Source organism: Bombus vosnesenskii, unplaced genomic scaffold, assembly GCF_011952255.1.
Source record: "Bombus vosnesenskii isolate JDL3184/JDL3185 unplaced genomic scaffold, Bvos_JDL3184-5_v1.1 scf7180000013355, whole genome shotgun sequence".
Lineage (NCBI taxonomy): Eukaryota > Metazoa > Arthropoda > Insecta > Hymenoptera > Apidae > Bombus > Bombus vosnesenskii.
In genome coordinates, this window is record NW_022882990.1 from 130884 (window position 1) to 148886 (window position 18003).

Consider the following 18003-nt stretch of genomic DNA (forward strand, 5'->3'; position numbering starts at 1 on the left):
TTTTGGTATTTGGTATTTGGTAAAGGTATTTTGTTTTCTTCGTTTTTTAAATGTTTAGTAAATAATTTTACCCGTTTATCTTGTTGCATAATAAAAATTGATATCCTTGGGAATCGTAAAACAGTACTTAAAAAGTCGCAGGTGACAGTCGGTTACATAAAAATTAACGAATATGCTGAATTTTTGATCTCATCACTTTCACTTTTATTTGCTTGTTCAGAATGTTTGTAAGATCACCTAAAAGTTCAGAGAAATATATAGCATCATAATTTAAATACCTACAGATATTCTGGTAGAAGCTATACGATGATACGCCATACGAGATTACGTGTGCTACATACATTTAGATTAAAGATAAATTTTTTAAAAATAATTAAGATCGTAATCTCTCTACTTAAATTATCCACCTATTCATCCTGCATAGTTAAATTTAATTAAGAGGTTGCGCGGACTAGTTAGTTAACAAGAGAGGCAACGTATCGTTTAACAGGAAAGTATCATTTAAAATCAAAGAGACATCTTTTTTGAAGAGTTTGGAGGCCTTGAAGATTTTTGAAGAAGATTACGATAATAATTGTTACTCGATTCTTAAATTGAAAGATTGTTTAATTAGACGTCGAGGTGTGCGTTAAATTTCTCCACTTCTTAAATTTAACAAGGTAATACCACCAACTAGATGTTGTTCTATCATCTATACATTAGGTATTATTAACTACGATAAAGAAAGATATTTATGAAATATGCATCGAATACTAAAGAGATTAACAACGCAAGTATCAAACATTTAAAAATTGTTGAAGATATCAGTAGAAATATTAAATATTAGAGCTTCCATTGTAATAGCGGTCGATAGCGATGTTATAACGATATTAGGGAATTTGTGTAATTTTTTATATAGAAATTAATTTGAAGTAAATATATCTAAACCGATTGGAGACATAAATTTAATATTTACGAAAGATCGTGTAAACGTTAGTTCAACCTTAGGCGTAAAAGTATATGACCGACAACTTTTCATTGAAAAATCAACTGAAACGCAAGAAAATGCTATCGACAAATAATGAAAATAAAATAATCTATGATTGATGACAAAAGTAAACTATTTATTTTACCACTATTCGACGCTTGACTCACACGGAAATTACTTTGATTAAATATACATTAATTGCGACACACGACGCTTTGGAGAAACATCAGAAAATTTTATTTTAGCAAGCTTATTTTAAGTGCTGAATGATGATGCTAATAATCTCTTTCAATGATCTTGCTATTAAAATGTTTAATATTAAATTTAATAACAAAAAAATAAGTCGTATATCCACGTATATAAACGTGAGAGATTAATAAACTGTTTCGAAAGGAAGAAACTCCACAGTAGCGCTCGATGAATTTTGAAATACCAACATGCTCAATAATTTCTATAAATCTACTACAATAAGATTAATCACTTGCGCAAACAAGGTTTCACGTGCATCCACCCAACAATAGATTGGATCTGGCGAATTTCACCGATATGCTGTCGAAATTGGAATTCGACTGGATTATCGTGGTCATGGTGACCTTCGATTGCAACGTGGAAAGACGTGTCCGTGTCATCCGACACGGAGCCGTTTTCCTCGTGGGCAAACGTGTCGGACCGCTCTCGACGAACGTCCCAGAAGCACTTTCACCCGCGGACACTTCCTCCTTGACAGCGTCGATTTTATTCCTCGTTGATAGCCCGGGGAAACGGTCGACCCTCGCTCGGCTATGCTCATTCACCAGGCCGCCCTTCTTTTTCCTCCGAGCACGTTTTCAGCATCGAAGCTCACCTTCTCTCTTACGAACCGGCCAGGGAAAGAAGCAACAAGGTCGCGCGGCCTTATATTGTGCAAGGCGAATGTTGAGACAATGAAACTAGCACAAAACCATAGTGCAACCGACGTTTTTCGCGCACAAATCACGCCTCTTCCAACAGAATTTCTTAACGCTTTGATTCATTCCCGGCATTCATTAGCACCGTTAGATGCCTAAATGTTTAATCGAGTCAGTGAAGGAAAGTTGTTTGAGAATTTGCTGATTTGTAGTATTTGGCGAATAGGTTAAGGAATATTTTGTTCAATCAAAGTTTAGTTTATGCTAATCTATATTAAAGGCTATAAAGTATGCTATAAAGTTTTGTATTATATAGAGTACGTATTATTTATATCGCGCTATAGTTTCTTTTGTATCGTATCAATAATTTTGAGTAATTAGTTAAGGGAGTGAGAATATCGAGTTTTTTATTTTCGAAGAAATTGACATTGAAGAACAAATTGAATTGCAATTTAATTACAATCAGGATTACCTTCTTTGATCTTGGATCTATGACCAAGGAAATTTCTGATTAGGAAAAGACAAACAAATTAATTAGTTTCTAAATATTCGGTATACGATTCAAGGTGGTGATATTAAATAATTTTTTTGAAACAGCAAAGGCTTTGGAACAGTCACATATTAATTAATTATTCAAGGGTGAAGATTGAAACATAGATCTTTGAAAATTTAAACAGCTCTTTCATATTCGGATTTTTATTAATAATAGCTGAATTTAACCTATCTGTTTGTAAAATAGACTTATTTTTATAATATAGATTTTCGATGAAAGATTTCTTATTTCGAAGAAACGTTTCATTAACGAAACAGAAATCTGATCATTTTATATTTTTTGTACTTTTGATAATAATTTGTAACAAATTATCGCTAAGATGTTAATTGATATATTATTTTCAAATAGGGGAACTTTAAAGAGAGCATTTGGAGAATTTTCGAATTCCGATATAACCAACGACTTTTACGATATTTTTAGAATATTTAAGCTAAACTGTTTTTAAAAGAGGCATATAGAATCACGTGGAAATGATTTTGATTAAATACCCGATACGTCGAGGAAACTACTTGCGCATAGTAAATATTTTATTCGAAAAAATCACTATCAACGAACGAACAAAATTTCTCGATATTTTGATTCAATGAATTTCTTGGCGACTTATAACGTACGTGGAAAAAGACAGAAGGCGGAAGCTCGTTAAAAGCATGTAGATCGCGAAGCATCTCGACCATATATCGCCTCTCTAATTATTTTAGTCGAATTTATATCATTTACACCGAACAGGAAGAGCAATTAAAAATCATATCGTGGCTTTCTAACGAAACCACGAAGAAAACTAAACTGCAACTCTGGTCGCTTCTGAATATCCCCTTTCTAAGTCAAACGTACGACTCTAAAATTGGCGATTGGTCAGCAGGCACGTTCACTTCTCATCGTTCCAGGGAACGTGAAAGTAACAAGTACGGCTGAATCGTCCAATAAGATCAAGTCCAAAAAAAAAGAAAGGGGGAAGAAGCAGGAAAATGAAAGCAGAAGAAAACGAGTGGAACAAGGTGTGTATTTGTGTGTGTGAAAGAGAGAGAGAGAAAGAGAGTGAAAGAGAAAAGTGGATTTATCTAGACGCGTTCAGAGATGCATGAACCATCGAACAGATAGATATTCGTCTGTAGGTCTTGTCTGACATTGATTCTTCGAACGACGAGGGATGTCCACACCGTATCCTCACAAAATGTGAGATTCTTGAAAGAGAGGCACGTGCGTAGTCGAGGAGAAAGATTTCTCCAGTTTCCGTTGACCCACTGACACTGAATCACCGGTATTCGTGCGCGTACTCGTGTCTCGTATCCAGCAAAGAAAATAACCTCGTATCTACCTGGCTGGTACCAGGCCGTTATCGTTTCTGGTAGCTCGTAAATGCCGAGCACCGTGTTCGTTACGCATCGAAAACGTGGCCCTTAAACGAACATCGTTACGATTCTCTCACGATACCAACGTTCTATATAAAACGATACCGATTGCCATTCGATAGTTCTCCATTAGAAAGCGAGAGTCGTTCTTTTCTTTTGTATTTCCTCACCTTCTAAGATGCTGGTTGTTTTGTAAACTACGCGGCGATGTGCGATAAAACCTCCGTATCCGAGTACAGAGACATAATTATTATTCCGCGATGATTATAAAAAGATATTTGCATACTATTTTGTTTATTGTAGCATTTACGTATTAAGTAATTAGGCCTCAGTTTGTTAAATTTCGTATTATGCAATAGTACCTTTATGTGGTTATAAAGATTTGAAACCGTGGAAGTGAAATGTAGAACCTGATAAAGAAACACTTCATTGGAAAGTAACGCTGCAAGTACGTCTCGTTGTCACTGTATATCTCAAAGAAAGTAGTAGGATGTAAATGCAGTATTTCTTTAATTAGTTGTAATTGCTATATCTTCTTCGCTGCTAAATCATATAAGTTTTTTAATACGTTGTAAAGTCACTTTTACCTTATTATTATTCCATTCCAGTATGAGGATTTAAAATTTAGGTGATGGTATTTATTCAAATTCAATGACATAGGTACAGGTAATGACATTTCTTTATTTTTCTGACGTACAGTGACTATAAAAGCGTCTTTATCGTATTCTACGTTTCATTTCCATACATAGGATCAAATTTTTATAGTCGTAAAAGTACTATCAAGTTATTTGAAATTTAAATATGTTTGGATCCAACTAAGTAGTACGTACATGTTATAATAGATAAAATGGTGTAAAGATTTTTTGTAGCCACTGTGCGTCCATATTTGCCAATACTAAATCAGAAAATATCGTTCGCTTAGTAGAACATTTCGATAGGTCTTTGAGTGCTGAAGATTCCGTTATTCTTGATTACAGCATCTACGCATTTAGTATCAAATCTTCGAAGCATAATTCTCAGTTTGATGAAAAAGTTCTTGAAATTCGGTGTTAGTATCGAGCTATTCGGAAGTTCATAGCGTATTCGACAGTCGATTCACACTGTCATGTATTTAGGGGAACGGAAAAAGATATAATCAAATGAAATGTCAAATTTGATATCGCTTATAATTAGCAAAGGAAATTAAAATGTGCGGAATTGGGTAATTACAAAGATTTCCTATTTTAGTAAGATAAGGAAAATAGGCAAAAAATTCAATTCCATTGACCGGATGTAACATAGTTACGCTGTCATCTATTCTGGCTTCTATAAAACTTGTAAGACTGAATTTAATTTCGAGAAACTGAATACTCGTGTCAGGGACGTGAAAAATGTTTGAAGAAATTCAATTCATCAATGAATTATTAGAAGAAACGGTGTATATTTTATTTAGTAGGATGCTAATTCTCTCGAAATATATTATCTTCACATTTTTCTTAAATTTCTCTATAAATTTGTTGAATACTTTAATACGTCCTGTGGAGAAAACGCGATTTCTATGGTATATATTGGTCGAAGCAATTATTTGATTGATATGCGTATAAACTGATTTTTTCTTTATTTTTTCCCCCCTTTGTGAGAAGGAAAAAGGAATTTTAATATTTGAAAAATGTTGGAGTAAATGATAAAGGAATAATATTTAGAAACTGGATCTGTAGTTGTTACTTATTGAATAAAATCACTTTGTAACTATTTTCTATGATTACATTTTTGGAACGTTAATGTGAATTATTGGAAGAATATAAAATCCGAACTTTAATTTCATCGTACGATGACTTTAGAAAATAAATAATTGAGGCCGAGGAATATTGTGGAACGTATTTGTTGAAATTTATTAATTTCTTAATCTAAGTTTGATGGTAAGTATTGGAAAATAACTAAACGATATTGCAATCAAAATAACATAACGAAAGTAGTAACTTTTACTTAGTTCTTACACACAGTTTTCTCAGAAACGTTTTTATATGTAAGTACAGAAGATAAATAAAGAGATCTTCTTGTAAGATACATATTCTTATTGGTACTGTCTACTTTCTACGTAACCTGTAAAAGTAATAAATAAATATTACCGATATGTAAGAGAAATTTATATTAATCTTATATCTGAGCTTGATTTATCGCTTGATTTATCGCTTGATCTATCGGAAATGAATCAAGGAAAACAAAAACTAAGTTGCTCGAACTTAAAAAAGGAACATAATTGGTGTAGCTGATAGAAGGAAAAATGTACACGTTATAAATAAAAATGAAACTTCCCGTTAAAAGGAAACATATTTTATCAGAATCGAACAATTTATAATTCAGCAACTTCTAATACGTCTATTACTTGGCTAATACTAATTTCATCCTGGCGATGAAAAATAAGTTTAAGCGAAGGATTTAAACAGTTTCAGAACCAATTTAACGGCTGTTCAAAACAGATTGATCGAAATAATTGCTTATAATAAGCGATAAGGGTAGCAGAATTAAGATCTAACATTTTGTATCTGCACGTGCAAAAATAATTCTTTCCAGTAGTTAAAAATTTGGTAAACTTTTATGAGCACATAATTTTTACGTCCTATTTGTAAAATTTTATTCTGAGAGCAGCAAAGGAACTTTTCTGTTACGAAAAAATTCAAGATGAAATTTTACCGTTAATTATTAATAAATTATTGAAATTTCTTCTGATTACACCGAGTGTCCTTATTCTTTTCGAATTGGAAAAACCTTTTCCATATTTTTGCATAATTATGATTATTCAATATTCGTATTTAGTCTAAACGAAATACCACGTTCTAGCAGAATTTTGTTTATTGCATCATTTTAATGTGTTGCGTTAAATAAAGGAAAAACTACGGAAATATCATATCCTCGATACCAAGTTTCGTAAAAATACGCATTTTGCACATACTCTCGGAACTTTCCAATGTGATGTATTCTTATTCTAACTATCTATATGTTCTCTGTATTCTTAACGCATAGCATACGTGCCTAGACATAATTTAGTAATTTTTACCCACTCGATATTGTTATGTTAAATGTAATGTTTCAACGATCAGCATAAAAGTAAAATAAGACAAGCTCTGAGATATGAAGCCATTATTCTTAAATATTATATCATGTTGTTTCATTCGTTTCTTAATTTGTTTAGAGTATTTAAATACGTAAAAAGTATTTTACACAGATAACATCTAAATATACGAGAGATACATATTTAAGTTGAAAGTTATATATTGGTTTGTAATTATGTTGCTATGTTTAGTTGATATATTAATATCGGTTATATCCCTGTATACTATATTTCTAGGTCTTTAAATATTTAAATGTTTCTAATACCAATTTTGATTAAATTTAACATATATGTTTTATGCATAATTACGCTTAAAAGTTATATAATAAAATTAACAAGGCGAAATAATAATAATCAATGCGCCGTATATTTTACGATAAAATCATTCGTCACCGTAATAAATAATCTCTACCTGAAATTAAAATTAATTCGAGTAATAAGGAATGAAACCAAAACTGATTTAAATTGGGTATATCAATTATATTGGGTATATCAAGCTAACAAAAGGAATAAGAATTCCCATTGATGCACTGTATGGCTCACTTTCTGTTTCGTTTTCTCTCTCACTCTCTGTCTTACTATTATAGTAAGTACTACGCGCAAATATAATAACTTGTAAGCTTTTAATCCTCGCGTATTCATAAATTCTCCGTAGTCAACGTTAAACAGTTTCCTTAACTGTGTGCCACTTATCTGGCCTAAAATGGTAATTTCTATGCTAACAAACGACAATACAGCTGAAAGTGATAAAAGAATTTTGTTTTTTCACGTTGAATTCTCGCAAGGGATAAATGTCTAAAGTGACTTAGTAGAAAAGGAAATTGTCCGGACCGGATTAGGAAGCGGCCTAGGAATTTCCGCGTGACAGCCAAGTAAAGTCAAGACCGAGAGATCAAGCAATGAAAATCAGTATCTTTTCGAACTCTGATTGATGTCTATTTAATCGCAGATATGGTAGATCGATCGTCTGAACAAAGTGAAATCTGGTAAATGCGTCGTCGTATTCAGAAAATTTCCTGGCACGTGTTTTAACTGCACTGATCGATGACTTTCTTACGTATGTACGTTGATATAATTTGAAACGTAAGTTAATCGACATATATGGAAATAGGAATATCGTATAGTAGGGAATTATGATATTTGAAATAGGAATATGTACCGCTTAATTGGAAATGTCGTTGGAATAGAATATGGTGCAATGAAAAATGCAGTTCGATAGAAATATTGTTTATGTGGGAATTTAAATGCAATGAGAATTTCGTTTAATAAGAAATTTGGTTGGAATATATATATCGTTAAAATAGACATTCAATAGAAATAAAAATGTTGTAGAAATTTATGTAAAATGGAAATGTCATTTGGAAAGTAGAAAAATTACGTTCCAATAAAACTTTAACGATTCACTAATTTATTCATAGAAGAAAGAATGTTTCACAATAATTTAAGAGAGAGCGAGAGAGAGAGAGAGAGAAACAGAGGGAAACAATTTCGATAGCTTTTAACTAAACACACACGATATTTCAAGGATTTACGATCGACGAAACAAATGATATTTATTGCTTAAAACGCAACAAAAGGAATTGGAAACATGTGCTACTTCGTAATAAAAATTAATATTACAATGAATGCGAAAACAATTTAACATAAATCAGATATTTTTCAGTACACAAATATCTTGGTATGAAAATTTTAGATTTACATGTAATAGAACGGAGGTTCAAATAATCTCAAATAAAAATTTATCAGATATTTGATAATGCAGGTCGATTGTTTTGATGTATATTATGTTATGTACTAAAATAATACATTAAAAAGCGACGAAAATCTGTAATCGAAAAGGAAAAGGTATAATAGGAATCAGAAGCCTCTTTGCATCAGAATGTGAAAGTTTTACGGGATCAGAAATGAAAATCAAAAGTTTTTATAATATGTCACATTAAAGATGAATTGCTTTAGTCGAATAATATATATATATATATATGGAACATGTGATCGTGATCACGAAAACTAGAACAGTGTAACGCAGAAGCAAGAAAACTGTACTTTGCTCGCGTTTCCTGACATTGAAATGATTTATGGAAACAGTAAGGAAAGTGTCATGCATCGACAGGCAGAAAAGTGAGCGTTCATTAGGTGTAGCGAAGGTGAAGAAACCGTAGAAAAGTACAAAGTCACTTGCATTGTGCTTATCGACTTGGTTCGAGGCTAAAGGAAAAGAAAGACAAGATTCGTTTGATTTCTAACGACGAGATAGTTTCTACGTAAATTATGTGCTTAATTTTCTTATAAATTGATCGCGAATTTATTTATTTGTTTCATTGTGAATATGGATGTGAGAAAGTTCCAGTGATCGTAATGGGAGAGTAATAATTTTGTAGATGTAGAAAATATTTTGTTCGGATGAAAGACACATTTTTTGTGTAGTCAGCGTGAAAAATCCGATCATACGTTTCGATATGCTGTTGGATATATTTTTGAGTGTTGATTCAATACAAGTGCATTTCTTTACAGTTCGATATATCTTTCACATTTGAAACCAGAATGATGGAGTAAATTGTCACAAACTAAACATATGTAACATATATATAATTACGTAAAACTGCATACCTTATACAAATTAATTAACCTTCTAATAATTGTTAATATTATTCTTAACTCTGTTCGTAATATCTTTCATATTTCGGTAATTGATAGTGATATGCGTAATACTCTATCGCGTGTTCTTCTCAAATATGATATTTTATAATTCATTTATGCGAAGTGACCCGTGTAAAGCAATCCTCAAATTTATATACATATTCTTTCTCTTATTTTATCTTCGCATTGTACAAACCGTTTCTTTAAACTGTTCCATACCAACTGACTAAATTTATCATAATTATTTTGAAATATTTTCAATGACATGTAATTTATCCTTCTTAGTAACAGTAACTAGTGCATACGTTCCACTTGATAATTTAAATCTTGGATACATACTCTTGTGGCTTCTTGTTTCATAAAGGTCAGACAGTTATAAATACTACAAATTTACGACAAATCACATATATTCAATATTTAATATTCATGTATCGAACAGTATGTACATTCACACATATTAAAACGATTTATAATAGAAATATGGAAAATTTAATATTGGCCATCATAAATGATCAAAATATTCGTGTAGTCGTCTTATACGAGATTTTTAGACAGTATGAAGTAAAAGTTGTCGAGAAACGTGGCATTTAAAGGAAGTTAAACACATCCTTTGTTATATTTCGATCATTGTTTGTTACGCAAATGATTCCAAAGGAAATTACAACCACCACATTCCAATAAGTTTTATATCCGATAACCGGTAATTTTTAATACACGAATTACTAACAAATATATAAACTTGGAATAACGAAATTAGATGGTCGTCGAAAAAGTGCACTGAATGATGATCGACGTAAGGACTATTTTTGTGTTTTATTTGCGAAGTCGACGTTTCATATGCACCAACCCTCTAATGTTCCTAAACGATTCAGACTCTTCAAAGTTCTCGTTATCACAAGTCTTATCACAATTCAAACTCCTTCGTTTGCACTTACATCAATTGCACCCAGAACCTGTTCGCACTGAAACCGAACTTTCCAACAGCCAAGATCACATCGTTCCATCGTGACCGAGAGAAAAGACAAATGCAAGTTGACCGAGTTTTTCCAAAAGAGCAGCCATTGTCCGTGACCCGCGGAGTTGGAATCACGATTTAATCAGGTTTTCTGCCTCGTCGAGAGATCAGACGAGGCAGATTAAAAGCGCAAGTCGAATCCAGCACGAAGCGCGTTAATGCGATCGTTCGCATACCCTTTGGATGGATCTGCGCCCGTGTTTTCCCACGCACTTAAAAAATTTCCATACAAACAAACGACATGGTCGTTCGAAGCAAAATAACGAGTCTTTATTAAACAGGTTCTCTTTCTTCCAGCGACTTTCTTAACGCTTTCGAAAGCCGTGAAAGGAATTTCATGCCGCTTCTCCTCGATAACGTCCGATATATATATATTGGGTCGTTCGGGAAGTTCGTAGAGAAATTTCAGAAAAATTTCAAGATATGGTAGAATCTCGACTATCAGGACATCGATCAGATAGAAAACTCGTTGACAGTCCCTTGCAGAAAATAGTGGGAAACAAAAATAAAAACTGAACGCGATTGTTGCATTTGTATGACAAACATTGTTGTCCCTTTTTAATGTCAATATATGTAAAATACCTCGAAGAAAGTTATATGTTTGTCAAAAACGCGTCTACGAATACTTCTATTTAAAATTATCTGAAACTTCCTATTACAATTTGAATTAAATTATAAAAATCGAATTGATCACAGTTCTATCGTAATATCATCGGTTGATTTTGAGAGGCTTGTAAAAATTAGATTGAGATGAGATTAGATGAGATTTTAACGACAAGCAGTAATGTACATTAACAGCGATTATTCGAAATAATTATATCTCACATTCACACGTTGTAATATGATTATTTAATATAATAAGCCAATGAGCGTGTTGCGTGGTTAAATTATTAATACGAGTAAGTCTTACACTGTTCACTTTCAAATTTTTATTTGTTTCGTCGCCGATTTTTTTTATAAAAGAGGAACGTTCGAATTTAATTTTATAGAACTGAACTGAAACAGTAAAAATAGCGCAAAGTTGTTTAGCGTGTTGGATGGTTAAAATATTGAAATACCTAAAATTAATACAATAAATAAACATTCATTAACACGTTGATTCCCACGCGATATTTTTATATGTCTCGCTTACGGGCAGCGATATTTAATTTTCATAAAATATGGATTACGTTGCGATAAAATTGGTTGAAAGTTATTGCTCGTCAGATAGGACACTTTTCGTTTCGTTCGGTTGCCTGCGTTATTTAAAATTTTTTATTCTAATTTATCTTATTCTGATCATCGTAACGGTATGTTACAACGAATCAACATATAATTTTCTTAGCCAAAAAGACAAAGATCGATCCGATATGAAAGAGCGATAGATATCGTTCGGACAGTCCACTTGCTGTTTGATTCTCGCGCGAAGAACAGGGTCGACTCACCCTCCTATACAGGAATTCTCCAACTTGCTGCTCTCTGATCTGGTTTCTATTTGGCCCCGGGGGAACCGAACAGGCCCACCTTTTCCTCTGTCCACCTACATATACGCGATATCATCGAAAGTCGAAATCGAAAGGCCAGTGTCTCCCAACTGATCATCATTGAAACGTGCTTGTGTTCTTCTGTAGTCGCGCGTAAGAACGTTAGAGTTACTTTCTAAGACAAGATCGACGAAGCAAACGTCTTTTCTTCATCAATGGATTGCGGTACTTTTTAGATCATGGTGTTTGGAAAGGAGGTTGAATCGAAATTATTAGGTTCCGGTTGAAAGATCGTATATTGTATTAGGTGAATGGCGGAGATTAGTGAAACGTTCGAGTCGAATTGGTAGCATCTCGTTGTTAGGTAGGTTCAGGCGTTTTTAATAGGTTTAAAGGTTAATTGTAAAGGCGGTTTGATGGTTAAATGTCTCGGAATTGTTAGGATAAGAATGATTAGAATATTTACTTATTTATTGAAATATACAGAATGTCGAATATTTAGAACAGTTTAGTGACTGTACGTGACATAAATGGCAGAATTTTTAATTTGAAGACGCTATAGATAGAGTAAGAGTTTAACAGAAAAATCTATGTATACGGATATATTGGAACGCATTTAATATATCCTTCAAAGTTCACGATAAAATGTATTAAAGAGACAGAAATTTTATTTATTATTTCTTTCACTAACCTTGATTTTTAAGAAACTACATTTGTAAAATATTTTCTCTGGTCCTTTCAATTGACTAAAAAATTGAAAAGATATAAGGTTTCATATATAGACGCAATTAATCGAGGTTCTAGTGTTATTAATAATTCGAAACTAAGAAATGTTTTGATTTTACGTTATGTAATTGTATCGACAGTCTGAATTAACAAACAGATTGTGATTGTATTAATAAAATAATTAATATTAAACATACACAAATATTAAACAAGATATTCTCGTTTTATGAAGAAAAATTATTGCGATTAGTCCGGCTTGAATAAAAGGAAATGCATAAATGAAAATTTGTTCAGTACATTAGTTAAATTGCTAAATTTAAAAGGGTTTCATTAAATGAATTTTAAATGAGTGTTCACATATATACATAGTTATTTATTATAGTTTAATAAAGCTGAATTAATATACGTACATATTTTGTACTAATTTATAGTATCAATATAAAATGATATCGACTTGAACTTGTAATTCATTCATAGCACCTTATATACCATCTCATATGGCAAAGCAATTTCATTTTAATAAAATTAATTAATATTTCAATCCCGTTATTCTTATCTTATCCTAAAAAAATAAGCAATAAAATAACTCACTTAAATCTATGTTCTGATATATTTAATCCACTACAAATTTATAATTCCAACTTAGAACCTCACATTTTGTACCATAATTTATTAATATATATCGTAAATATTATATATAAAAATTTTAAAGCAATTTTAATACATGATATACAGGGTGGTTGGTAACTGGTGGTACAAGCGGAAAGGGGGTGATTCTACGCGAAAAAAGAAGTTGAAAATATAGAATAAAAAATTTTTTTTTAATTTTTCCATCGAGACAACGATCTACAGTGAGATCCGTTATAACGTACCACACGCGTACCGAGCGAAAATTCAAAGTCGATTTTCTCGAAAACAAAGCCTCAAACGAAAAATTTTTATTCTATATTTTCGACTTCTTTTTTCGCGTAGAATTACCCCCTTTCCGCTTGTACTACCAGGTACCAATCACCCTGTATATTTATTACGAATATTAGTATCAAACTTATATTTAGTATGAATATCTATACGAATGGCATCGTAAAAGAATGCAGGTAATTAACAATTCAATGTTTAAAATCTCAAATGAACGTGGACATCAGATTGAAGCGTCAAAATATTAACATCGCTCATTTTTACAATCGTACGAAAAGAATACAAGGAATGTAGGGAAGCTGTTAAAAATGAAGAATGGCGAGATACGATACTCGACACGATTTATAGTACGAAAGGTCAACGATTACTTCGTAATCGGCGTTTTTCTCTCGGGGAATCCTCGTTCCTCACAACTCACGATCACCCACACACTCGGCTCGCTTTCGAAAAAATTCCGCTTAATTCAGTTGTTCTCAATTCTCCATTCTCTCTTTTGTTTTCTAATAACTCTCGTCCTTGCCATTTTCATTACTAATTTTAAACAATGATAACTCTCTTTTCACTCTTCTGTAGGCAATAAAACATCAATTGATTAAAAAATATTAACTTCTCCTAAAGAATACTAGATTTTCAACATTTTAACCAGTTTTTATCTCCTAACGTTTATTCAACTTTACCTCGTGTCTTGTGATACATCTATTATCAATATAATTTTAAGATGAAGTGTGCAGTTCTCTCGATTTTCTGTATAGAAATTCGATAAACTTATATTTAGTTTGTCCGCTTTTTCCAAGGCGAAACAGCTTTTCCATCTTAATTCTTTAAAAAATTCCAGAACCTAATTCTAGAACATAGGAATCCTAGAACATTAAATTTTGATGTTTATTAAGTTTTATTTTCTATCTTGATATAACATTTATTAATATTTATTTAACATATTCACTTATGTTATTAAAATATAGCTATTTCTTTCTAGAAGTCGCATATCGTTTTTATCAGAAACATCCTTAGTTTACTATAGATATGACTATCATCTTTTGAAAAGAATAATTAGAAGACGATTGTACTATAGTTTGCAATATTTATCATAACGTTTATATTGCCCAACATTCTTTGGAATAAACGATCGTTTTCTAAAACTGACTAGAAGAAATACAAATATTTAATTAACAAAGTAGATTTAGACCCAAAATAAAAAGAGACATATTATTTTCCAAAACATCGCAAAAACATTCCGTAATATCTACGTGAAATAACAATGCTTATTTTAAGCTCATTGCTTACTACTTACTGCTTTATTTTCCTCCTGAATTCCATTTTAACTGTACAAAAATAAGGACCCAGTAATATCCGTAATTATTACCACTGAAAGTCTAGTAATCTCGTTTTAGATAATTATTTGCCACGACATATATGCCAATGCCAGCGAATGTTTTAAATAATTTATATATGTTAATTCAATTTGTCAATCTAAATTTATTAGAAATATTTCTCAATACCCGCAATCGTTAATTTCTTAGCCTCACGCCAATTTCATCAAAATTCATTAATCATAAATTTTACTGATCTTACGTCACTCCGCGTCTCTTGCCTATTTCCAAGTGTAGATCAAAGAAATCGGATTAAAAAAAAAGCGGTTCTTTCCAAGTAAGAATTTCACCAAGGATAATCGTTAAAAGGCGCTTCGTCTCTTCTCCCTCTTTTTTTGGATCGCGCGTGTCTCGTCCACGCGGGAAGATCGCTAAGCAGCGCGGACTTGCTGAAAGCTTGCTGGTTGAAAGCCTTTCGACGCTTGTAGATATTTTCTATGAATACATTGTACATATTATACAAAAGATTTTGAGATTTCATCGACCTTGTAAGGAGGCACGACTATCGTGGTTATATCGATAAAATCTGAGATAGATTTGAAAATGTACGTAGAAACACGGAAATATTTAGTGCAAGTGTGCAGTTGGTTACAAAAGTATTCCAACGCGTATAGAAATCTTTTAAAACAACTTGGAATTTTGTTAGCTTTGTCATGAGACTCGACCATTATGTTTGTATTGAGAAAGTTTGACAAAAATTGGAAATGTACATAGAAGCTACAAGATATTCGGCGCAAGTATATATTTCGCAGGATTACAAAACCGTTCAAAACAACAAGTCAATTTATATTAACGAACCTCGATATACAGCGACACCATTTTTAACATTTATTATTCATGCTGTATACTAATTTTCCATCATATAGGTATATACTTTGCAGTAAAAATGTTGTAATTTCTATATATATATCTCTTCAGATTGATCTCAGGTTTTACCAGTATAGTCTTGCAGTCGTATTTCATTACGACTATTGCAAATGAAATTTTCAATGTTTTATACATAGCACGCACAAAATATATACATAAAATTTCTTCGTGAGAAGTGTTCAAATATCGCGGTGAGCCAGCCACGATACGTGTAAGAAGCTCGCGGCACTTTTGCTGTTTCGATGATCTTACTACGAAGAAAAAACGAGATGAGAGGGAAATCGTTGTTGTAAATAACGTTTTCGATGCGTAACTCGCGAGCCGAGATTGCGGTAAAACGTCCATCGGAGCGGGGAAAAATTCTTCTACCCGATTCTCGAGCGAATCCGCTCGCTGCTCTTGATCTTTCATGGCCTTTCTCTCTCTTTCTGTCTTTCTATCAATACCAACCTCCCTTTTTCTCTCGTTCTCGTTGTCTATCTTTTCTGTCTTCCTTCGGCATTGCATTTCTCTCCTGCTCTCGCAGAGAAAGTATGCGCAGTTCAGCAGAGACATTCGTCCAAGTCGCATACCGATGATTTTAAAGATACCTGGCAGTATTTAGTACGAGAGAATCGTGTTTCCCTTACTTGCACTTAAACTATGATTGATAGTTTAATATGATTAATAGTTTTGAGAGAGACAGAGAGAGAGAGAGAGGAAGAGAGAGAATGATACCGTTTATGGATGTATATGATCGTCTGCAATTTTACTTGATTTAATTAGAAAATTGATGACACACAGAAAGACCTATCATAACTGTGATCTTTGTGATTGTTAATAACTAGATTGCGGATTTCTATGTATTTATGGACAAATCTGAGAATGCAAAAACGCACACGATACACATATATTATATGCGAAAATATATAAAATATACAAAGTACAGTGTTTACTATGATATTTATTGGATACAACAAGGGTTTTACGTTCCATTTATTTATGTATGTTTATCAAAATATAAAAGTGTATAAAAATCTGGAGTCTAGTTGTTACAGCTGTATGCGGTAAAGGACATCAATATATACTTTTATATTTTTATGAACATACTTCAATATATACATATATATTGTAATAGAATGTTATGAATGCGAATAATATATTTATACGAATGTTAATATTAGACACAGTAGATAGGAAATTGATTTTTAAGAGCTGCTATAAATTTACATCTTTACGACTCTCTTATGCAATTGAAGCAATATTATCAGTGAAAGTCTACAAGTCACAAAATTCAATTTGCTTGCATAATAATCTAATACAAGTATAATAGAGTCCAGTAATAAAATACGTAAGGTTCTATAATAAACTTTAAAAGTTGTACTTGTGATGTACTGTGTTCTCTTTGATGTTTCATCTTCTGAATCATTCACCTTTACTATTTGAAGATAAAAAATTTAACATATACATTATCATAACGTATCATTTTAACAAATAAGTAAATGATTAGTCTTACGAGACTTGTTAAAATTCTGTTTATATCAAATTCTTCCAACTTTTGAGATTGTAACCAATATGCGATGGACGCTTAAATGTGCTAATTATATTACTAATTTAATTTATAATAAAATTACAAGTTTAAATTATAATAAATTTATAATTATGAATATACAGGGTGGTTGGTAACTGGTGGTACAAGCGGAAAGGGGGTGATTCTACGCGAAAAAAGAAGTCGAAAATATAGAATAAAAATTTTTCGTTTGAGGCTTTGTTTTCGAGAAAATCGACTTTGAATTTTCGCTCGGTACGCGTACACTTTATCACGTCTCGTTATAACGGATCTCACTGTGGATCGTTGTCTCGATGGAAAAATTAAAAAAAAAAGATTTTTTTTAATTTTTATTCTATATTTTCGTCTTCTTTTTTCGAGTAGAATCACCCCCTTTCCGCTTGTGTCACCAGTTACCAACCACCCTGTATAATTATATTATAATTATAATATTATAATAAAATTATAATATATATGTATATAGAAAGTGTTTGCATAATAGAGGCCTATAACCTGAAACGTACAACATCATCTACGTCTTATAACTCGTCAATTTATTAATACGGTATTAAGTGGATATTATGCAAAATTATGCATCGAATGAAGGCTATTTCTCTAACTGATAGAAGAAAGGT

The 18003-nt window shown here is 32.1% G+C and overlaps 1 protein-coding gene across 1 annotated transcript in view; it reads left to right on the top strand.

Moving 5' to 3' along the window:
* Positions 1 to 18003, top strand: part of LOC117237033 — a 72963-nt gene that overhangs the window by 20387 nt on the left and 34573 nt on the right. The window lies entirely within an intron of this gene.